General features: G+C 41.9%; 1 long non-coding RNA gene across 1 annotated transcript in view; it reads left to right on the plus strand.

Moving 5' to 3' along the window:
• Positions 1 to 20,982, plus strand: part of LOC135321207 (uncharacterized) — a 352,339-nt gene extending 331,357 nt beyond the window's left edge. The window contains exon 9 of the long non-coding RNA XR_010380771.1: positions 20,826 to 20,982. This is a non-coding gene — a long non-coding RNA (uncharacterized LOC135321207). The remainder of the gene's footprint in view (positions 1 to 20,825) is intronic.
• Positions 20,983 to 24,516: the final 3,534 nt, after the last annotated feature.

The following is a 24,516-nucleotide window of genomic DNA, read 5'->3' on the forward strand; positions in this document are numbered from 1 at the left end:
AGCAGAAACAGACTCACAGACATCAGACATAGTAAACAAACTTATGGTTACAGGTTGTGGGGGAAGGGGGTGGGAAGGGATAAATTTGGGAGTTTGAGATTTGCAAATGTTAACCACTATATGTAAAAATAGATGAAGAACAAATTTCTTCTGTATAGCATAGGGAATTATATTCAATATCTTGTAATAACTTTTGATGAAAAAGAATATAAAAATGAATATATGTATATATATGCATGATTGGGTCATTATGCTCTACGCCAGAGACTAACACATTGTAACTGACTATGCTTCAATAAAAAAAAGAATACGCTGCCTAAAAGCAACAGAATACGTATTTTTCTGAAGTGTCCATTTAACATTCACCACATCCTGAGTCATTTTCTTAAAAAACTTAAAAATTAATATTATGCAGCATGTGTTCTCTGACCACAATGGATTCAAACTAGAAATAACAGAAGACAACAGGAAAATCTCCAAACACTTAGAAATTAAGCAATATTTTAAATAATCCATAGGTCAAAGAAGTAGCCTCAAAAAATAAAAACATATGAACTGAATGAAGATAAAAATACAAAGTAGCAAAATATGTGGGACACAGCTATAATAGTGCAAAGAGGGAAATTTATAGCACAAAAAGCTTACATTTGAAAAGAGAAAGGTCTCAAATCAGTAATTTAAGCTTTTATCCTAAAAAACTAGAAAAAGAAGTACAAGTAAAAGAAAGGAAATAATGAGTGAAATTAATGAAATCAAAAGAAAACAGGAGAGAAAATCAATAAAACAAATTTTTTTCTTTAAAAATCAGTAAAAATTGATAAACCTATAACAAGAGTGACAAAGATAAAAATGGGGAAGATACAAATCACCAATATTAGGAATGAAAAAGAGGCTATCACTACAGCCATCAAAAGGATAGCAAGGGAGCACTATATAAACTACCTTATACTCATAAATTTGACAACTTAGAAGAAATGAATCATTCCTCAAAAACCATAAACTATTAAAACTCAACCAAGATAAAATAGACAATGTGAATAGTTCTATACCCATTAAAAATTTTGATTTGTAATATAAAAGCTCCTGAAAAAGAAATTTGTAGGCTTATATTTGACTGGAGAGTACTACCAAACATTTAAAGGAGAATTAACATCAATTTTATACAAGCTTTTCCAGAAAATATAAAATGAACACTTCCCAATTCAGTTTATGAGGCCAGTATTATGCTGATACCAAAAGCAGACAAAGACAAAAAAAATAATAATAAAGAAGAAGTAAGCAGACGAAGGTCAGTGATGAAATTAGTCACAAAAATCCTCAACAAAAATATTAGCAAATTGAATCAAACAGTGTGTAAAAAGAATTTTATATCATGGCTAAGTGGGATTTACTCCATGTATGTAAGGCTGTTTCAACACTCAAAAGTCAACCAGTAGAATCAGCAATATTAAATGGCTAAAAAAGAAAAATCAATTGTTATAATCATATCAGTTGGCACAAAAAGCACTCTGCAAAATCAGGCATCTATGTGTGGTAGAAACTCAAAAAAATATTGATAAGAAGGAAACTTTCTCAATTAAATGAAGAGTACCTACTAAAATCTACTGAAAACATCAAAGTTAATGTCGAAAAATTGATAGATTAATCTCTAAGATTGGGAAAAAGGCAAATATACCAACTCTCACCACTCTTATTTAACATCGTACTGGAACATGACCCATACAAGGAAAAATATATAAACTAGACTTCATCAAAATTAAAAACCTTTTCTCTATCAAAAACCCAGTACAGAATATGAAAAGGTAATCTACAAACTGGAAGAAAAATATTTGCAAACCACATGTCCAACAGATTTCTAGTCATTAGAATATGTATTTTAAAAACTCTTCCCATTTAACGTTTTAAAAATAAACTAGACAATGGGCAAAGGACAGAAGAAGATACACAGATGGCACATAAGCACATGAAAAGGTGTCCAACATCCTTAGCTACTAGGTAAATGCAAATTTCAATCACAATAAGATATTAATACATAAAGAATAGTTAAAATGGAAAATAATGACTGTAGCAAATGCTGGGATGGATGCAGAGAAACTGACTCACTCTTACGTTTCTGGTGGGATGTATGTAAAATGATACAGCCACTCTGGGAAATAATTTGACAATTTCTTATAAAATTAAACATGCAAGTACTATATAACCCAACAAATATACTCTTGGGCAATTATCCCCAAAACACAAAAGCTTATTTTTATACAAAAATCTGTACACAAATGTTCGTGGGCACTTCATTCATAATAGCCTAAAACATGAAACAAACCAGATGTCCTTCAACAGGTGAATGATTAAACAAACTGTGCTATATCCTTACTATGGTACTCTACTCTACAATAAAAGGAACGAAATTTTGATAAACACAACAGTTTGCATGAATTTCCAGGGAATTATACTGAATGGAAAAGGCTAATCTCAAGTGGTCACATGCCATATGTTTTCATTTGTACAGCATTGTTGAACTGACGTAAAAATGGAGAACAGATTAGTGGTTACCTGGGGTTGAGGATGGGGTGGAGGTGGTAGAGAAGTGGGTGCGGTTATGAAAGAGCCAACAGGAGGGATCCTTGTGGTGGCGGAACTCCTCGGTGCCTTGACTGTGTCAATGTCGGTATCCTGATTGATACTGTACTATAGGTTTGCAGGATGTTATCACGGGGGAGACTGGGTAAAGGCGACACGGGATCTCTTTTATTTTTTACAACTGCATGTGAATCTATAATTACCTTGAAATTAAAATTTAGCAATAAAGAAAAACACCTAAGAAGCTTTAAAAAATACTGCTGCTTAGATTCTCCAACACCTGGCCCCTTCCAGATTCTGATATGGTTGATTTGAGGTGGGACCTGTCCAACTGTATTTTTTCTTACGAGATTTTAATATGTAGTGAGGGTGGAGACCCTCTGGCCTGAATATGAATTGGTTCAGTCAACATAGCTGGGGGGGCAGCCTCACCCAGCCACAAGTATATATCCTGTCTTCCTTCAGTCTCGCTTGACCCTGATAAGCTTTCTAAGTGCAGGGGCTGTGTCTGTGAGTCACCGGTACAGCATCCACATCCATCAGAGAGGTTCTTATTCTACCACTGCTGAGGGGATGGCAGTGTTGCTGCTGGTGGTGGTGGGTAAAGCAGTAACAGTGAAATCACTGATCTAATTGGACTTGTATTACCCATTCAGGTAAACCTGAAGAAATGAAATTACACAATTTCCGTAACTATTTTCATATTGATCTACAGGGAATCTGAGCATGGGAAAAAGAAAAGTAGGCATGCTGCCTTCTCCTCTTGTATAAATCATAGCTTCTGGCTTATGCATTCTGAACATATGTTTGGTAACAATTATGAGATGAGCGTATGTTGTTTTAGGAGATTATTTAAATCTTACTCTAAATCCAAAGGAATCTTGTCTGAATATAAAGAGGCTGACAAAGCACTCAGAGCAACTAGGGGGAGTGTCGTGCATTCCAGCCTCTTTCTGCCCCAGTTCCATTGAACCCTGTGCAGATTTTCTGAATGTAATCTTGGTCATCTTTGTTGGTCCAGGGCTCTTACGAGAAGCTATTTCACTGAAGTGGATGGTCATTACTTTTAATTCTTAGTAATTTATTTTAACTAGGATATTAGTTTCATTATAAAGCAAAATTTGTAGTTGTTAGAAATAGATAAAGGTTGTCGTAGTGGTACTGACTGGGCCCAGGACTCACACAGCAAACATCATGGGCCGGGGCACTCGGTTAGGCACAGGGTCACCAAGACAAATAGCTAACAGGCTCCTGGGATGCTATGAAGTTCTAATAATTTGGGAACAAATATATCTTTATAAAAACTAATATCATCCCTGGTCATAATATACATTTTCTGCATGTGGGGTTGACTGATTTTAGCTTCTCATTTTAACTCTTACTGTTTTCTTTTCCTTTTTCTCATTTACCCCACCTCCATTCCTCTGCCCAAAGTATACCATGCTGGCTCCACCTTCAAATCCCCTACCAGTGCTTCACATCCATGCATCAGACACCTCCCCCTTCCCAACCCCTCCTCCCGCCTGCAGACACCATCTCCACCTGTGCACTTCCTTCCCACCACGAGCAGTGGGAGAAGGGTTTTACCTCCTGTCCACAGCTCTTTCTGTCCAGTGAACTTACTCCATCCTGTGCTGCCTTTTCTGTGATTTTGCTTCATCAATTTTTGCCTCTCTCTCTCCTTAACTTCAGCCTTCCCTAACCTTCTGCAAGAAAACATGCCCAACTCTCTCCTTTTCCAAATGGAATTTTTGGCTCTTTTTTTCATGTTTCCATTAGCTGTTGACCCATTTGTCCTCTTCTTTTCCTTTTCATCAAAGTTTCTTGAAAGTCTTGTGTTAAATTCACTATTCTTATTTCCTGATTGCCCACTCTCTTCTCAAGCCATTGTAATCTGGCTTCTCTCTGAATCTGCTACAGCTGCCTCTGTCTGTGCTGATGTTTCTGCCTAGCATGTGTTTTCCCCGAAGGCCTCCACTGAGAATGTTTCTCTCAACCTTCCAGCTGGGCTGGGTGTTGGGTGCCCCTGTTCTGACCTCCTCGGGCATACCTCTCTCAGGAAGCTTACCACTCTTTCATCGTTTCATGGAACACTAAGATCCTTGAAAAGCATCTTTGTATGTCTAACCCCTGGTCTAGTGTCTAATAAGCTAGATACTCAGTAAATGTTTCTTGAATGAATGAATGAATGAATGAATGAATGAGTAAGTGAACGAATGCAACCCTCCAAATCTGTGTCTACAGCCTGGTTGTTTTTAATGTGTTCCTGAAACATACAGCCAACCATGGACTGAGTGTCTAGATATATTATCAGACTTTGCAACTCAACATATCTAATACCATACTTATCTTCTGAAAACTGGCTGAAGTTCTGGATCTTCGTGAACAACACCATCATCAGTTTCATGAAAGTAGAAAAAAAATCAGAGTCTGTCTAAACTCTTTCTTTTACCCCACCTACTTACATCAATCAGTCACTAAGACACACCAATTTATCCTTCTAAATGTATTTCAAAACATACCCTCTCCACTGTTCTCTCCCCTGTTGCCTTTGCTTAAAAACACATCATCTCACACCTCAACAGTTGTAATAACCTAACTGCAGCCATTATCTTCCCTTCCAATTCATTACCTGCACTTTCTTGGCAATGCTCATTTCAGAAGTCAAATCTGATTCATTTATTCAATAATATTTATCGAGTACCTACTAAATACCATGTGCTAAGGATATAGTAGTAAACAAAGCAGATAAAGTCTTTGCCCTCATGGAGTTAACGCCCTACGGAGAACGATCATACTGCTTCTCTTTCATGAGTTATGACCTCTCACCCATTGCCCATTGTCTGTGTGGAAAAATAAAATAAAGGAATCTTAAAATGATACACGAGGTCTCTTCACTATCCAGCCAGCTGTCTCTCAGCCTTTTGTGTGTGTTCAAATCACCTGAGTTCTTGTGAAAAATGTGTCTTGTGGGCCCCTTCGTAAGAGATTCTGATTCTGTAGGTCCCCCAAAACTGCATTTTTAATTAACTCCCAAGAGATTTGAATACAGGTAGTTCATGGGCCACACTTTGAGACGCACTTCTCTGTTCTTCGCCTGCCTCTCCAGCTTCACCTCCTGTCATGTCTCCTATTCATCTTGCATCTTAGCAGCATAAACTGTTTTAGTTCCTTAACCACAACGTGGCATTATTTACCGCTGTGCATTAGGCTATGCTGGTTGTATTCGTCAGACTAGTTAATGCCAGCAGCAACAACAAAATCACGGTGACTTCATGTGGTGGAATTTGTTTCTCTTTTCCTCAAAGTTCAATAGCTATTCCCAAACGGGTAGCTTTTCTAGGTGGCCCTCTTTTAGGTGGTTACTCAGGCTCCTTCTAATGGATCTGGGCTCCTTCTGTCCTGAGGTGCCCATAAAAGGAAAAAGGAAGTGAGAAAGGTACACTGAATACTTAATGGCTACAGACTAAAAGGGACACACATCATTTCTGCTTACATCTCATTTGCCAGAAATAGTCACATGGTCCCACTTAGCTGCAGAGGGGGCTGGGAAGTGTAGTCCTGGCAGGGAAGCATCTTTCTAGCCAATGACGGCTATCGGAAAGTCTCCCCTGCTACATACCCTCTGGTCGCTAAATACCCACGTGACTCTCATTCTCACACACAGCACAGTCACTTCCCTCCCCACAAGGGCTGACCCAAAGTCCCCTCCAGTCACTGTACCCAGCTCACCGCCTGTGATTTCTGAACAATGTACAGTCTTCACCCCAGGTTCGAACATGGCCCCACTTGGCTCAGCAACCTGTGAACTAAAAGGACAAGCTATCCTTCCTGCTTCCACCCCACATATCCCATATGCAGTGATGGAGCAGGGACATGGTGACCTCAGGGCAGTGTCATTTGGGAAAAGGAAGCATGCAAGACACAGCACAGCTGATCCTTAGCAGGTATGGAGCCACAAGCATTTTGGAGGTCTTCCACCTAGATGGTGCAGGAGTTTTCTTGTGTGGGTCCTGTTACTGCTCTTTGGGGACAGCTGTCTTGTCCATTGTTCTCCTCTGCCTCTGGGTCTATCTTCTGGGCCGTGCTTTTCTTCCTTCTTTCACCTATCTTCCTTGGCCACATCTGAAGGAGGTGTCAGGGGGCATGCCCTTCTTGGGGACTCGTAGCTTTTACCCTCTTCTTCCTGCTCATGCAAACTGGAGGACCTGAAAGTTATTGTGCCACTGGAAGAGTCAAAGACTTTTGTTTGGCAATAACATTTCTTCAAAACTCAGTCTTCTTATATACTTGCTTCTAGTCAATTCTGGGTGCCTATAAGCATCCTCAAGGGTTACTAGATACAACACTTGATACTGATTTATTTCATTGCTTTCTCTCTTCCACCCCTTCTGTTGTAACCTGAAGGTTATCTTAAACTACTTGTGGGATATAACTTTAATATGATGTTTACATTGAGTCACTAATCAATCAAAAGAAGTTTTTAATGTTTGTGATTCAGGGCTGTTTGTGTTTTCTAAATTCCCATTTCTTAGTGATTGGAGTCTTAAAGCAGTCAGCTTTTCCACCATGCAAAGCCTTGCATACTTGTTCTTTATCCCTTCTCATTTCTGCTGGCAAATCAGCCATTTCTTTCCAAACCAATGCTTGTTACTAACACTGTTTTTCAGCCCCTTCTCCTAGAGCTGTAGACCAAGTAGGCATGTTTGCCTCCCTACTCATCATATAAAAAAATTTTGACAGGTGTTTTGCCTCTATGTAATATGACTGCCATCCTTCCAACCTCTGATATCAGTTTTCTTGCCACTTGAGAGCCAAGCCAATGTCACATTGCTCTATTTCACTCTTCAATAAATACATAACTCCAATTGCTCCAGATTTCTCCAACCTGCAGGTACCAATGACATCCCATTAATAATATTAACTCTAATGCCAGTGGTTCCTGTTCACAGTCCTGCATAAAGGATCTATAGAGCCCTGGAAGGTCTCACCCTTACTTACGGAAATCATAATGGGTTTCCAAGCAGGTTGGCTTGCAGTTGGACTGTTTCTGTTCTTCTGCCAATATCCGCTGGGCGTTGCATGTTGGTCCAGCTTCTGTTATTTCCTTTCAGGCATCTGCTGGGTATTTCCATGCTCACTGGGCATCTGCTGTCTCCTGCTAAGCATCTCAGTTTCTGCTAGTGCTCTTCTGACTTGCCCTTCTGTAATGAACTAGATTGCTCAGTGCCAAAGGAGTGCTGTATTTTACACTGATTTGTTTCCTATACTCAGTGTCACTCTTGGATGTCATGTACTTTTGTGCACCAAAGTTCCCTCATGTACTTTTGTTCCTGTAGCCTGTTTCTACTGCACTCTCTGTTCATAGAGCTTAGACTACACCATCAAGACTGCCTTTGGTCCAGAACTTACTTCCTATGCTTACTCGCTTTCTCATCTCTGTCTCCAGGCACAGTCATAAAGCTTTCTTTTTGTTGGTCCTCTTTTCCTGGATAAATCAACTTATTCAAAGGATTTCTGAGCACTTGTGGGCTCATACCCTTAGGTATTTTAAAATCTTAGACTAGGCTGTCCTATAATTCCTCCCATAAGTACACTGTGTCATGTGAATGGGTAAATGTTTTCTCTTTCTAGATTACGACTCTTACCTTATTTATCACAAAACTCTTGTTCAGTCTTCAAAACCCTAGTTCAAGGACGCCATCTTGGTGAACCATCCCAACCATCTCCACACCTCACCAGAGAATCTCACTTCCTGCTCTGTTCTAATGTGATTTTCAGGTTTTTACACTGCTCAGTGAACTTTGGCTTGCTTGCATGTCTCCTCTGTGTTATAGTTAAGATTCTTAAATATATGCTCTGTCTGCTCTGTAAAGGGTATTGGTCAATGTTGATTGAGTTCAATTTCACTAAATTCTCTTTCTTAAAGAATGTCTCATCTTCACAGGTGGTGAAAGCTTTTCCAATCTAGTCCCCCTCTGTCATGTCGCGTGGATTAACTGGTTGCCTACAGCCTGCTTTTAAAGGGTTGAGAAGAGAATGAGGCACTCTGTGATTCTGAAATTCACACAGCATGTAGAAATGCGCCCCCCTCATCAGCCCTGTCCCTGTTATCTGAGTTGTGGACTTCCCTCGATGTGTCAAAGTTCATCGGCTCCTGGTATTTCAGAGGCTTGGAGATGGTCAGCCCACAGAGCTGCATGTGACAAGAAACAACATTTTGTCTTACAACGCTGTTCAAGTTGTGACACGAGGCTCCTTGACCTAATTCATGAAAACATGATACCATGTTGATCTGAAATCTGCTACAGAAAGTAATTGTCCTCTGAAACACGTCTCAGACAATGTGGATACCGACTTAATTTTTCTCCCTCACTGCTGTTATTTATGGGACAGAGACTAGGCAAAGAGAAATGTTTTTAGATGAAAGGTGAAATATTCTATTGTGGCGTATGTTTTATGAGGAAGAGAAAGATATATATAATTTCTGACTCCGAGTTTGCATAGGCTCCAGATACCTTTTAAGTTCCCATCTCAACACATTATTTAGGGCTCTGTTCTCTGGGGTCTTGAAGTCCTAGTTTATTTTTTGATATAAAATCGTATTGTTTACAGGGCAAATGCTCCCCTAACAATCACCGAGCCAAGGGCATTTTTTTTCCTATGCATCTTCAAGGTTAAAGGGTTCCATTTACTCAGAATGTATTTAATGAATATGTCTTATAAAATATTTTACTGATTTCTCATTATAATATATTATTTTCCCTTAGTTTCTTTAATGGTGGTGCCCTTCTCCACTGTAGTTTGAACTCTAGAGTAAGGACCACAGGTAGAATGGGGGCTTCAAGAACAAACCTCAGGACTGATGCGGGGAAGCATTTTCAGGAAATTGTTTCCTGGTTCCAGCACTGAATGGTCCTGGACGCTGGCCCTGAATTCTGCCCCAAACCCCAACATGGCACAGGTGAGGTGATTGCTGTAGGGATGGTGGCATAAGCCGGGTCATTCAAGAATTTGCCAAGTTCTATGCTTGAGGAAATGCCCTTTCTTACTCTTCCTTCCAAAATGAGGTGAATCTTGAACTCACCTTGAAGGGAGCAGAGAGTGTGGGCTGGGGTATGCTGAGAGGAACGTATGACTGGGGACACAGAGAACTATTTTCAATAGCTTGTAATAACCTATAATGAAAAAGAATATGGAAAAGAATATATATGTGTGTATAACTAAATCACTATACTGTGCTCCAGAATCTAACACAACATTGTAAATCAACTCTACTTCAATTAAAAAAAAAATTTTTTTTTAAAGAAGACAAAAGCAGAGGATGGGGTAGAGAGAGTTTTAAGCAGGCTGGTGAGCACAGAATGGAGAAAAGCGGGGCACGGAGGAAAGGAAAGGGGGAAAATGGGAATGGCAGAAAGGACGGAAGAGGGCTTTAAATGACAAGGCTACTTATTCTTGTGAAATCCCCTGGGTGACATCAGGTGTGAGACATGGTCTTGAGATGCCAAGAGTGATCCCATAAGATACGCTGCCAGACCCCATTCTCAAACTGCACCTTAAAGGTGCAGGCAGGCATGGCCTTAAATCCCCCTCTTACCTCTAATGCTCAGACCCCAAACCCAAAGTTGACATCACCTGAAGCAATAAGAAGTCAGTGACCCTGTTGATATCCAGATAGCCAATCTCAGAGGCGTTTGGAGCTGCCGGAGCGCAGGACTGTAAAAGCTTTCATCCCTCTCAGCCAGGGTTTCTCAACTCAGCACCATTGGCATTTTGGGCTGGATAATTCTTTGCTGAGGAGAGGGTTGTCCTCTGCATTGTTGAATGTTTAACAGCATCCCTGGCCTCTGCCTACTTGCTAGCACTAGCAACACCCATCTTCTCACTTGTGACAACCAAAATTGTCTCCAGATATTTCCAAATATTCCCTGAGGGATGAAGTGCCCCACTGATGTAGGCCAACATGGAAACAAAAATCACACAGCCCAAGCTCTTGTTTCACTCAGAACATTCTAGAGTATGATCCGAGACCTCACTCTCTTGGTCTCTCTTAACAGCATACTTTCAACCTGAATGATGACCGTCATACAACATGAGGCTGTTTTATTTGCTGAGTCCACCACTTGGACTCCCATGTCTAGAATTTTTTTTTTCTGTAAATGGAGAACTCTTTGAGACTTAGACACAGAGCAGGAAGGGGTGGGGCATTGGAGAAGAGGTCATATAAGGATTTCCAACAGACCTGATGTTGTGTTCTCTTTCTGCCACATAGTAGCTGTGTGAACTTGAACTATTTACTGAGTCTCCTTGGGCCTGTCTTCTTGACGAATCATGATTTAAAAAATAACTCTCACCCCATCTCAGTGAGGCTTTGGAGGAGAGCCCATGTATGTACAGGGATTTCCACAGAGCAGGTTCTCAAAGAACAAGCAGCAACAATTACTGCCTCATTGCTGAGCCAGGAGATATATCTGGGGTAATGCTTACGATTGGCAGGAGCACAGGCAGACTTCATACCTGAGCCAGAGAGGAAGGGATTAGAGCTGTATCACTGGTCCAAGTTATTATTTAAAATACTATCATAGTCCCAGCTTCTTATCAGCAATAGATATAACAGACTGGATACAAAGAAACAGCAGCCTGAGTCATGCTTTCCAGGAACATCAGAAAACCAAGCATTTCTGCCAAGGGAAGGGACAGGTATGATGCAGCTTAAGTCTGAGAAGGTGGGAATGAGCTGTACCTTTAGTTAAGCAAGGAAGAGTTGAGAGCAGCACTCCAGGGGTCGAGGAGGAAAGTGTCATGGGTCTTTGGGGAAGGCAGGAGAGGCGAGCAGCTTTGTTTGGCTGGGCCAGAGGGAAAACAGGGCCAGAAGTCCGGCTTCTGCCTGCTGTCGGGTGGGCTGGTGGTGGACTGCAGTTCATGGCCCCTGATGAGCGAGTCTGCCTGGGAGAGCCAGACTCAGTGAGGGTCGGCAAAAGAAACTCAGGCCTAGAAAAAACCTGGGAACTGAGGAGCCAGCTAGAGGCATGACGTCAGTGAGATACCTGTGCATGTCCATTCACCATTTAAATGACAGAACTTTAAAAACTCAGTTTTATCCGATGACTAAATATTAATAAGATACTGGATGTTTAAATTGCTAAAACATTAGTGAATTTCAGCCTGCCCTTTTCTCATTTCATCTCAGCCAATATTTTCTTCTGTGATATTCATTTTCTTTTTAATCGCGGTGTAGGCTTATTGGGAACATACCATCTTTATCCCTTTTCATTTTATAGCATAGAAAATGCAACTCCACTTCTTTCATAATATATTTTTAAAGAGTGATAATGAATCTTTTGGAATTTTTAACTGGCTATTTAATGGTAGAGTTACCTTGAGCTCTAAACTCTTCTAGACAATCAATAATTGTTCCATAAAAATGCAGGAATATTCATTATTGCCGATACTAACTCTCTCATCCTCCCAGCTGCAAGATCTAATTTGTTTAAAACATTACCCATCTTACACATGAGGCTGGGAATAAATAGGACAAGAAAGTGTGGAATTAATGATCACCTCATTTCAAGACAGTCAGATTCTTCTATTTTCCTAAATGTATTGTTAAGATTGGCTGAGAGCACTGATTCCTGACTGACTGGTAGGAGATAAGACAAGAGAAGAGAGACTATCGGAGCTCAAAGGAAAACTTGGCCTGCAGGGTCCAGAGAGGCTGTGTGTGTGTGTGTGTGTGTGTGTGTGTGTGTGTGTGATGGTTCTGTGGAGGAAGTGGAGGTACCAGGGGTTCGAGGCCAGATTTGGATCAGAAGGCAAGCTAAGGAGTGATCATTGTCATTGAGAGAGAAAGCCAGAGGTCGTTTTTTAGGTCCAATAGAGATCAAAGTACTGTCTCACTCACTGGAATCAACCGCAGGGAGTCAGATTTTCAATAACTCTTTCAAGAAGTATTTTGAGTACTATATATCAGGTACTATTCTAGGTACCGAGGATGTGGTGGTGAACAAAACAGACACATTCTGTCCTCTTCAAGCTTATATTCAGTTGGGGGACAGATTTTACACACCCACAAATGAAAGGGAACAGGACCCTGTGAGCCTCCTCTGACCCCTGCCTCTTGTTTATAGAAAAGCTGAAGTCCCCCAGACCTCCCTACGTCTTAGAAGAGCAGACTCAAGCAGTTGATTAGGACAAGCCTGCAGGCACTGGGGGTTGGCAGCGACTCTGACCACCTATCTCAACAATTAACTGAGATTACTCCCCTATTTCCCTTTAAAACTTTCATGGCTGGACAGAATCTTTGGAATTTTCTTTTTTTTTTCTTTTTTCTTTTTTTTGGTGCGGCGGGGGATGCTGGTACAACTCGATTGGGGGCATTCTGATTAAAAGCATCTTTCCTTTTTGTTACCAAGGCTGTTGCCCCCAGAATCATAACCCTGCCCCTCCCTCAACTAAAAACCAGTTGCTCTTATCTAAATCTCAGGAGGCAGCTGCAGAGAAGAAACAAGAACTGGTTAGAACTGAGAGTCCAAGATGGTGGAGGATTTTACTTCCAGTGGACCTTGAGCCTCATTTTATGCTCATCGTAATGCTAAGTGACATACTCACCAGTACCATGACAGTTGACAATTGCCATGACAACAACCAGAAAAGCCCACACAAGGACTGAAAAGCTAGAACAAGGACCGATTGGCTCCATCACACAGGGAAGGAGGACATGATGGTGGAAGCCCCTGATAAAAGTCCACGTGGCCTGACCCAGCCTGAAGCTGTTCCTACCTGCCATTTTGGCTGATGGCTTCCTGCTTGAGCACTTCCTTTCCCCGCTCGAGCACTTTTCTTTCCTTCTCCCTACTCAAGCACTTTCCTTCCATTTTCCCTTCTGAGCGATAACGTGCATGGTTACTTCGTCCCTCTGCCTCTGCTGCACGAATTCTTTCACAGCCAGCAGCAAGGACCCACACTTTGGTGGGCTTTTTAATTTGGGGGTCCCTCCATCTGCTAACACCAATACATATACAAGATGATTGTAGAGAGTGACAGATGCAGTGAAGAAAATGAAATAGATAAATTGAAATAGAAAATGAAATAGTGATAAAGAATGGGTAGCCTTTGGGTTCTCAGAGTAAAGAGTGGAGAAAAATCCCCTCATGTTTCTGGCTGGAAGAGGGGAAAAGTAACCATTTTGAAATACATCCAGAATTTTCCGTTCTCCTTAACAGAGGTTTTCACAAGGAAAACAACGTTAGCAGAGTCTAAACAAAGTGGATTTTCCCAGAGCCTAACTGACATGGGGTAAGGGAATATGCAACATCAACCTCTTCTGGCCTTCCTGTCTTACCTCAGCGGGGGAGAAAAGCTGAAAACCACGTGTGAAGGTCACAGCTCAAGGGCATGGCCCACTAATGACAGAGACCTAATCACAGGATTATAAGATGCTCCCCATCCCCCCCACGCCTTACCTTACATCAGCAGGGCTCCTGTATTATGACGAGGGATTACAATGGAAAGAACAGCAAGGCTCAGACTCTATTTAAGAAGATTTCTCCAGGGAAAACCAAAGGTAACAAAGGAAATAAAAACCAGGACACTGTAGATGAATTCAGCCTCTGACACCTACAGGTACAGCAAAGAGTAAATGCAACCCCCTCCATGCCAGATCAACATAAAACCTTACATTAAAGCCCTTTTAACACAGTTCCTTTTACCCAGTAATCATGTTTGGCTTTCAACAAAAAATTACAAAGCACGTGTGATACTATCATACAATAAACATGTATTTGGTCTTTGTTTCCAGTTTCTGGCACAGACCTCCGAAAACACTTGGAATTCTGGAGGAGCGACAAGAGTGTCTTTTGTATGCTAATGAGGTGAATGCTGGCTGGGGGCCCCCAGATAGCTGGAGGATGGGGCTGGTCACCAGACAGGCCAAGGCATGATTAGAGAGCTGAAACTTTCAGTCCCAATCCCCAAGCTCTGGGGAGGGAGAGAGGCTGCAGGTTGAGTTAATCACCAATGGCCAATGATTTAATGAATCATGTCTGAGTAGTGGAGCCTTTGCAAAAATCCTGAACAATAGGGTTTAGAGAACTTCTGGTGGGTGAACAGATCCAGGTTTGCCAGGGTGGCGTGCCTGGAGAGGGCATGGAAGCTCCGTACCCTCACCCTCACACACTGCTCTCTGCATCTTCTCCATTTGGCTGTTCTTATACAACAAAGTACTAAATGTATGTAAAGTGCTTTCCTGAACTCTGTGAGCCATGCTAGCCAATTAGTGAAGCTGAGGAGGGGGTTGTGGGAGCCCCTGATTAAAACCAGTCAGTCAGAAATATGGGAGGCTCAGAACTTGCATTTGGCATCTGGAGCCAGGGAGCAGTCTTGTGGAAGTGAGCCCTTAATCTGTGGGGTCTGTGATAATTCTGGGTAGTTAGTGTCAGAACTGAATTGAATTATAGGACACCCAGTTGGTATCTGGAGAGTTGGAAAATTGGTTGATGTGGGGGAAAAAACACACATTTGGTGTCTGAAGTGTCATGAGAGATAAAAGGCAGTGGGGCTTCAGTAGATGGGCTGGCCCTGGAGGGTTTCTCTAAGAAGGTGGCCTTGAGCCAAGACCTGAAAGATGACAGGGCCGTTCACAGAGGAAGAGTGAGCCAGACACCAACAAGCAAAGGCAGGGCACTGAGATAGGATTAAGCTTTGCTCAAACAGGAAACAGAAGGCGTGGCTGGTGGGGTGCGAACAAAGTGGGAGCTGGCATGAGATGAGGTCAGAGAGGTGGGCAGCGGCCATGTCATGTAGGATCTGCAGTTAGAAGTTTCCATTGTGACTTGAATCCAGCTGTCACCAAATCTTCCTTTTCCATGAAGGAGTTGACATGGCTGTTCAGGAGAGACATGGTGCAGGCCCCTAGGGTTCGGTGGTCACTGCCCCAGCAGAGCCAGACTCCATCCTCTTTCCCTCTCCTATTTCACGGCAGGACAGGATCCTTTAGGGCAGGTACATTCTTCTTGTGGTGTGGGCTGTGGAGTGAAACCCCAGTCAGTCCCACTTCGGGCAGCCATTGGCAGTACACCCCCACTGGCCTAACTTCCCGGGAGGCCTGCTGCACCTCCAGCCTCCTGTGTCCCCGCCCCTGGCCTGATGACCGGGCACTAGCCTATTCTGCCCTGGGTACAGGCTTGGCTCCCTGCGTAGGGGTCCCTGGCCCTGGTCCTCCTGCTGCCACCTATGAGAGCCCAGCCCCATCCCTTAGCCTCATTATTTTGTTTTGACCCATTTCTTAATAAGGGAGATAGGGATCTACAGTGGAGGGTCTGGCCCTGTGCTGGGCTTTGTCTTTTGCCCTGAACTGGCTTCTGTGGGCACCTGGGACGAGTAGAAAGAAGCGTGTCTCTAGCCTATACCGTCCAGACTGCCCTTCGACCAGCTGCATGTGCTGCCGCGTCAGTGCTGAGGCCAGCCTGGCTCTTCCTTCCACCCTAAACCTTGACTCCTCTACAGCCAGCTCAACCCCTGGCCTGCCGTCAGGTGCGGCTATGACAGATGGCAGAGAGGCAGACAGATAAACAGGTCAAATAAAATCATCATCAGGCTGCTGTCATTTCTGGACTCTTTATTTTATTGATTGATTTCCATAGACTAGGGCTGCTCTTTAATATAGTGCATTTATCTGAACATCCCTGCTGACAGAGATAATCACAGATGCCATAAACCAAGAGGAGGAACATTGATGCTCGTAAGGATAGCAGATAGTTAGCTGTTTGTTCTGGTTTGCGTTTATTCTTCATGAGCTAGATTTTCCTTTTGCGGTAAGTTAAAGATCACTCTTAAATATTTATCAGGGCCTCCCCTCTTCCTCTATAGCTATTATTGTTAATAATAACCATGATCATAACAACCACCATTCACTGAGCTGCTTCTACACAACAGCGTAATAACGTGACACCTCTCACGCACACCCCACCCTGTTACACACACATACACACGCGCACACGCACGCACACACACACACGCGCAGTCCTTACAGCAAAGCTGCAGTGCAGAGATTTTCATTCCCATTTTTCAGATTAGAAAACTGCTGCTCTTAGATATTAAGCAATTTGCTCAATGTTGCCCATCAAGAAAGCAGCAGAATTCAGACTTTGCCCTTTTGGAGTAAAACATCTATGCTCTCTCCCAGGTTCTCAGGCTACAGCTCCTAAGACCATCCTCAGGGGTTCATGCAGCTGTGAGAGTTGTCAGTATTTCATCATACCAGTGACTGAAATCTTTAGGTCCTCTACATTTTGTTTGGTGTCCACAAGCTAGAAAAATTAATTTAGTTTGCAGCAAATATACATACTGATGGGTTTAACTAATTATAGGAGAACTTACCATGCCGCATTCCTGCCCCTTGTATTACCTATCATGTTGTACTTTGTCTTCTATACTGGAGTCTGTGAATCTTCCGCCGGTCTGGGAACTTGGCTGACACATTCATTATTCCTTGTCCATCCCTGGTGAGTAAGGTGCTCGGTGCAGAGGCAGCATCCAGTTGAATAAAAGCCTCATCTTCCATCTCTTTCAGTAGCACCTCCTCCTCACCCCCTGCACATCAACCCTGGATCCAGCCCCAGCTCAGCCCCCACCCACCCCGAGACCAGCTCCCTCCTCATCTTCATAGTTAGAGACTTTTAGAAGATCACTAATCTTTTAAGTCAGCCAGCATCATTTGGTTTTTTATAATTATATAAAAGAATACTGATTTTTTTTATTTTTTAATTTAATTTTAATTTATTCTTATGACATATAATCAATTTATAATGTGTTAATTTCTGGTGTACAGCATGATGATTGAGTTATACATATTATATATATTTCTTTTCATATTCTTTTCCATTATAGCTCATTACAGGGTATTGAATATAGTTCCCCATTCCCCTTTATGTGAATCTAAAAAAAAAAGGACAGAAATGATTCATTTTTTTAATGGGTAATCACATGCACATAGGGTAAGATTCAAAAGTTCCCAAAGTGTATGTGGTTACAAGGAAGTCTAACTTCTGTTGTTTCTCATATATCCTGTTTCTCACATGTTCTTGCAGAAACAGTCTATGCATTTACAAGCAAATAGTGTGTATATAATTTAGTTGTACAGTTGAAATTACCCCTTTGAAGAATTGCATGTGCAGCATGCTATCATATGTTAAAAATGTTTCATTTAGACTGTTTCTAATGCCAGAACATCTGATCCCTTTACTGAAATAGTACACTGTATTATTGGATACAGTGCCATAAAACTACCATGTAATCTCTACTTTGGTTGGACTGGATACAAAGTCTTAAAGCAATAGAATTGCCCAATGACTTCTTGGTGAAGACTCTTCAAGTATAGAGTCACAGGTATGGACAGCTTGCAGTTGGACCAGAGTACCAGCAAATGATAAACTCTAGAGGATATGGATGAATCAACAACAGATGCCACAATACCCAGAAAAGTGTATATATGCATGTACCAAAGACATACGGAAGAATATACATGGTAGTGTCATTGTGATGCCCCAAACTAGAAACAACCCAAATTTCCTAACAGCAGAAAGAATAAGTGTTAACATAGACCTACAGTGGCATATTATACAGCAATGAAGGCAATCTACAGCGATAGATAAGAACATGACTGTCTCTCACAAACATACTAATGAAAGAAGCCAGATGCTACAGAATGCATACTGAAGATTCCATTTATGTAAAGTTCAAAAATCTGCCAAGCTAACCTGTGGTGTTAGAGTAATGGATAACTTTGGGTGGGCGGGGTTTTTAACTGGACAAGGGATAAGAGAGGGGCTCCCTTGGGGTGCTGATGATGTTCTATCTCTTGATCAGAGGGGGTTACACAAGCTTGTTCTCTCTGATAACTCACAGAACTGTGCTTTTATGATATGTGCACTTTTCTGTGTGTATGTTAAACTTCAACTTGAAACGTTCATTAACATGAAGAAGGAATTAGTTGTGTGAATGGGCAAAAGTTAGCACAACTGATCACACTGGTGACCCTGTACTCGAAGTATCTCTCTGGCTGTAAAAGGAATGGAAACAGAAGGTTAATGACAGGAAGGTGAGAGTGAACAAGATGTGTGGAGAACTGGGAGGAGGCTGGTCTATGGGAACTAGAAAGCCCCATGCTAGATACCACTGGGAATATCAGGCTCAGTGAGTTAAGACCAGTTGTGGGAAACTGAGGAACATATCCTTGACTTCACAGGGAATGAAAAATCAGTGTTGCATATGAAACTCCAGGCTCTCTTCCAATAACCATGTCTCACCATTCACACATCACACGCTCTTCCCTATACTTGAGATGGTAGAAGTCACCTCTACTAACTTGGTAAAATGCATAACATAGGTGGGAGCAATGGGTGTGATGCAATTAAAACTAGCAATGGTGGGGGACTTTACTGAGAACAAAATGTGGACAAGATTGTGTACGTCATCTGGTGGTTGTGAAGAGTATTCGTTTGGAAATTGCAACCTTTTACCTTGAGGGCACTGAGCTAGATACCAGGAGCACCATGATGAGTTCAGCTCTGTGAACCTGTCTGAACCGGATCACGAGTGGGATGGAATCCACCATGTGTGGCTGACTATAAGAGAGAGTGAGTAGAGAGGCAAGTTCAGAGTAACTGAGTCTCATTTCTGGAGAGAACTGTTTTGAATACAAATATGAACAGATGTAATGACACTGTATGTTTAGGGACCATGACAATATATATTTAAGAAAGCACCATTCTTGTAGCAGACAGAACTTTCTTATGAAGACAGTGTATTTTGGTCCATCTGCCACTTTGTCTTTTTTTTTCCCCTCCAACACAAAAGGCAAGGAAAAATTAACATGGAAACTTCTGGAGGGGGCAACTAATGAGTATTCTAATTATTGAAGATTCCTTTCAAGTCTTCAGAGAGCTCATGGAGTTGAAGCTGTTTCTCTTCAAATCCCGTTAAGAGCAGGGTGATGCCTGAGACTGTTAGGATGGTGTTTTATGCCAAACCTTCCCTCTCACAAGCCCTAACCCAAGGAAAGTAGAAAGTGAAGTTCCTCTCTGGTGAGAGTGTGACTCGTCTTTGGAAATTAACTTTCTTACTACTAAGGTGACATAATGAATACCCCCAGAGCTACAAACATTTGCCTGTGAGGCTTTGTCTACCAACTGAAGATCTGAACGCAGTCTTCTTTCTTTAGAGGGAAGGCAGAGAGATGATGAAAGCCATGCACACATTCTGGGGTTGCGGCAAGGAGAGTTTTCTCTAGTTTGCAAAGGATATGGAGAGGGTAGTACAGTGGAGGACTTACTACTGTTTTCATAGTAATAGAAATTCATAGGAATGTAATGATGATTACTTGTTTATTGACAGTTCTTGTTGCAAGAACAGTTCAACTTCTTATAAGTAAAAGGCTGCTTTCAAATTCCAATCACTTCTGCTAACACTGTCAGCAGAAAGGACTAGACTTCAATTGACCATCACAACTAGCTCCATGTTTTAGAGCCTTGCTTCAAAACCCAAAGCTAGGTCTGCACAGTGTTTTTGTCAAAGTCTGTGCCCACAGGTGGTCACAGTCAGCAGCTGGAGGGGAGAGGGCTGTGGACTCCCACTGCCTGATTTCCTAGGCTCTCTTGCCCTCCTGGATGGATTCCACATTTAGCCCTCAGGGCTCCTGACAATGTCCATGCTGACACAGACAAGCGCTGTCAGTGAGCACAATGCAGACACATGGGAGCATGGGGAAGCCGCCTGCAGAATGTGATAAAGGAGCCCTCAACACAGCACTGGCATATGGGAAGCAGGCATGAAATTATCCTGTGCTCAGGCTTCAGAGCTGTACAGGAATTTTCTATTGAACTGGGAGTGCTGGCTGGTTGTAAGCTCCTCTCTGCTCCAGCTGTGACAAGGCTGGCAAGGTTGTCTTTGTCTGACAAAACATGAGCATGTTGAACAAAAATTTCCATCTTCCTTCTCACTCTTCCATTTTGCTGTGGCCCTTAAGTTGTTGCTTCCTTTCTGGGTTTCTAGGCAAAATGTGTGTGCAGTATGTGTGTGTATATACAAAAATAAATGAATAAATTGAAAAGATCCTCCATGAACTCCTCTGCATTGGTGAATTGCTCAGTTCACCTTAAGAGAGAGATCTCTTCCTGTGTAGTCCTGCCAGGCAATGCTATTGTTCCAGGAACAAACCCTAATCCCAGGAAATGCACTTTTATTTTCAGAGAATCTTGAGCATCTTCTGTGCTTTAAGGAAATTCAGCAGAGGACCCTCTGCCTAGACACCAGTCCCTCCAGGATGTGGGAATCAACAGTCATGTTCCACCCTCAGAGGACAGAGACATTGAGTTAACCACACAAGGAGGCAGAAGGAAGCAAGGAATGGGGGAAGGGTAAGTGGAGATGTCTGTGTGTTGGCGGGAGGTGGGAGGGGTAGTTGGGAGGAGCAAAAATCTAGCGTTCTTCCATTTCAATTTATAGGATCAAATTGAAACATCCTCACTCTATGTTTAATGTTGTAATCAAGAGCTCTGCCCCTAGGTAGCAGAAATGGCAGTTAATAGTCCCACTCAAATAGATTCTGGGTGGGACAGTTTGTGGCCGGTTCACTTTGACAGCAGCCACTAACCACATATCCATACAGAGGAAAGCCAATCACCTCGCGCTTCCTCCTTTTGGCAGTGAATCTTTCAAGTGTTCACACTGCAGGCTGATGTGTACTTGGTGAAGAATAAGAGCTTGTCCTTTGAAAGCTTTTTCACTTAAATCATATCATCACTTCTGGTGGGTGAAAAGCACAGTGTGGAGGAAAACTTTGTGCTGACTTTTCAGGAGCAGGACTTTGGGGCAGGTTAAATACAGTGTGTGAGTGCTGGTACCTTGAGGGATGCCCAGAGCCACTGAGCTGCTGGAGGGTCCTCCCCATGGCTACACTTTCTCTTTTGAAGCAGACAAGACATGATACAAGGAGATGAACTCCTCTTTCCCAACCTCATTTGAATATTCATTGTATGATAGTTATAGAACTTGGAGTGAGCCAGTAAAAACTGGATCGGCACTTCCAGATTTTCGGTACCCAGATTTTTATAACTCAACTACAAATACTCACAAGAAGAAATAAAATGCATGATAACTAGCAGGAGGAGATGTTTTTCCTTTGAATTGTCTTTCTGAAGTAAAAAGACAGTTGTATTGGTCCCTGGTGCTTTTGAAATAATAATGACAGTGATGGTATGATGAGCTTTTTCCTACTCATAGGTGGAACATTCTTGCTTTCTTGAATTCACAATGTCAGTATAAATAAATTCTAATTTAAATCTTTGGATAGTCTTTGCTCTTCCAGTCTGTGGCCCAGAAGGTATTAAAACCTAACAGACATTCAACAGATTGAAATAAAAATTCTATTCTGATCTCTCTTACCCAGTCATTAATCTATCCACCTACCAAACATGTATTCAGCATCTTCTTAGTTCATTAGACACTGAGGACCAGCATGGGTAAGGTAAAGTCCTCGTCTTCAAGGATGACAAATAATTACACACACTGTGGTTCAAACAATGATAGAGGTAGTCACTGAGTGACACGGTATTATGGAGAATGGAGGCTTAGACTACAGTGGTTGGTAGACCAGTCTTAGAGAAGAACCTTTGTAGAAATTACCCCTAAAGTAAAGTTTAGAGACTATAACTTAACCATGTAGAGTGATTTCAGACATGTAAGATAGGACAATATGATCAAAAGCATAGAGGAACTGTAAACAAGTTAGTAGTGCTGGGAGGCAGGGAGAGGAGAGACGAGGCTGAACAGGTTGACAGGAGATAGATGCTGGAGGAACTTGTAAGTTAGACTAGGGACCAGGCTCCTTTGGAGAAGCTATTACTGACATCTAGGTTAAAGCTGATGAAAGTCTGAGCGAGGATAGTCTTAGTGAGATTGACAAGTAAGGATAATAAAAATTTTAAACAGTTTTAGGAGATAAACCCAGATGAACTTGGTAGGAGATGAGTAGATAAGAAAAGTCTATGATTCCTCCGAGGTTTCTAGCCTGGCTACCTGGTTTCGTGTTGTTTTGCATGCGATAAGATGACAACGTATGCGGTTTGAGATTGGCTGGATTTGAGGCATCTCTGCATATTCAGGTCACCACAGTTCACAGAAGGTTGGATTAATGAGCCTGAGGCTTGGAAAAGAAGGTCTGGTCTGGAGATAAGAAAATGGCAGTTAAAACCAGAAGTGTAAGCAAATTGGATTATCCAAGGGAGAGAGGCAAGAGTGAGGAGAACAATATATTGAATACAGAGGAAGACCATCTTTTAAGGGTAGGATGGAGGAAAAAGAATGTCTGAGGAAGACAGAGGAGGAGTCATCAAAGAAGTATGAAGAGAACCAGGTAAGCACAGTGTCCTGGAAGCTCAGAGAGCAAGTTATAGATAATGAGAGAGCAACCAGTGATTGCTACAGAGAATCCCAAGGTAATACAACCTCCAGCATGCCCAGTGGGTCCAATGGATTTAACCCATCTTGGTATTCTACATCCCAACATCCCCTTCTGCTGAGGCCAGTTTATCTTTGCCAGAAATCCCAATAAGAGAGAAACGGTGGAAACCAGATGCACAGAGATGTGTTAACTATTGTCTTGCCTGCTTCACAATCCGTGGCTTGCCTGGAAGATCCAGCCCTTCACAAGGCTGCAGTCACAGCTGGTGTGTGCTTCTGTGTCTCTGCACAGTTCTCCACCACATCAGGGTTTGTTGTGCCCCAAGAAGGTGGTGTAGCAATTCCGGGAATCTGAGTGATAAAAACATGCCACAATTAGAGGTTCCAGATAAGTTTATTTTAAGGATACTTAAAGATTACTCACATCAAGCTTCCATTATTCAGAGTCATTGGTCTCACACACACACAGAGTTGCTGTGGTATGTGAGAATGTCTAACCATATCCCAGAGTACTCCAGACTACTGCCATCTTAAAATAACCAAGCTTACTTGCTTGTTTTAAATTGTAGTTTTATGGTTCCCCTTCACTAATATGGTGGGAGCTGTCCAAGGTCTGTCTCTAACAGCTTCCAGTCCTCCCCTGACTTAAGGCTCCACGTATGGGGTGAGCAGGAGTCGTGGCAGAAATACCCCTTTTAAGTGGCTATTGCCTCAGTTCTAGAAGGCTCTAGCTACCTTACTTTGGTTCTGTTTGGTTTTTCATGTTTTTTTCCTGGTTTTATCAAGATATAACTGACATATAATATTGTATACATTTTTCTACCATATAATGACTTGCTATATGTATATATTTCAAAGTAATCACCACAATACGTTTAGTTAACATCTATCACCTCACATAGTTACAATTTTTTTCTTACGCTGAGAGCTTCAAAGATTTATTCTCTTAGCAACTTTCAAATATAGTGTACCATATTGTTAACTATAGTCATCATGCTGTATATTACATCTCCAGACTTATTTATCTTATAACTGGAAATTTGTATCTTTTGACCACCTTCACTCAATTCCCACTCCACCCTTCAGCCACCACGGGCAATTACCAGTCTCTTCTCTTTTTCTATGAATTTGGATTTTTTTTGATTCTATGTGTGAGATCACATGATATTTGTCTTTCTCTGTCTGACTTATTTTACTTAGCATGTTGCCCCCAAGGTCCAAACATGTTGTCTCAGATGGCAGGATTTCTTTCTATCTCATGGCTAATATTCCATTGTGAATATATACCACCCTTTCTTTGTCCATTCATTTGTCAGCAGACACTTCGGTTGTTTTCTTGTCTTGGCTATGGTAAAAGATGCTTCAGTGAACATGGGGTTTCAGATATTTCTTCAGGGGATAGTGATTTCATTTCCTTTGGGTATTACCCAGAAGTGAAATTTCTGGGTGATATGGTAGTTTTATTTTTTTTTTTTTTAG

Source organism: Camelus dromedarius, chromosome 4 (assembly GCF_036321535.1).
Source record: "Camelus dromedarius isolate mCamDro1 chromosome 4, mCamDro1.pat, whole genome shotgun sequence".
NCBI classification, from domain to species: Eukaryota; Metazoa; Chordata; class Mammalia; order Artiodactyla; family Camelidae; genus Camelus; species Camelus dromedarius.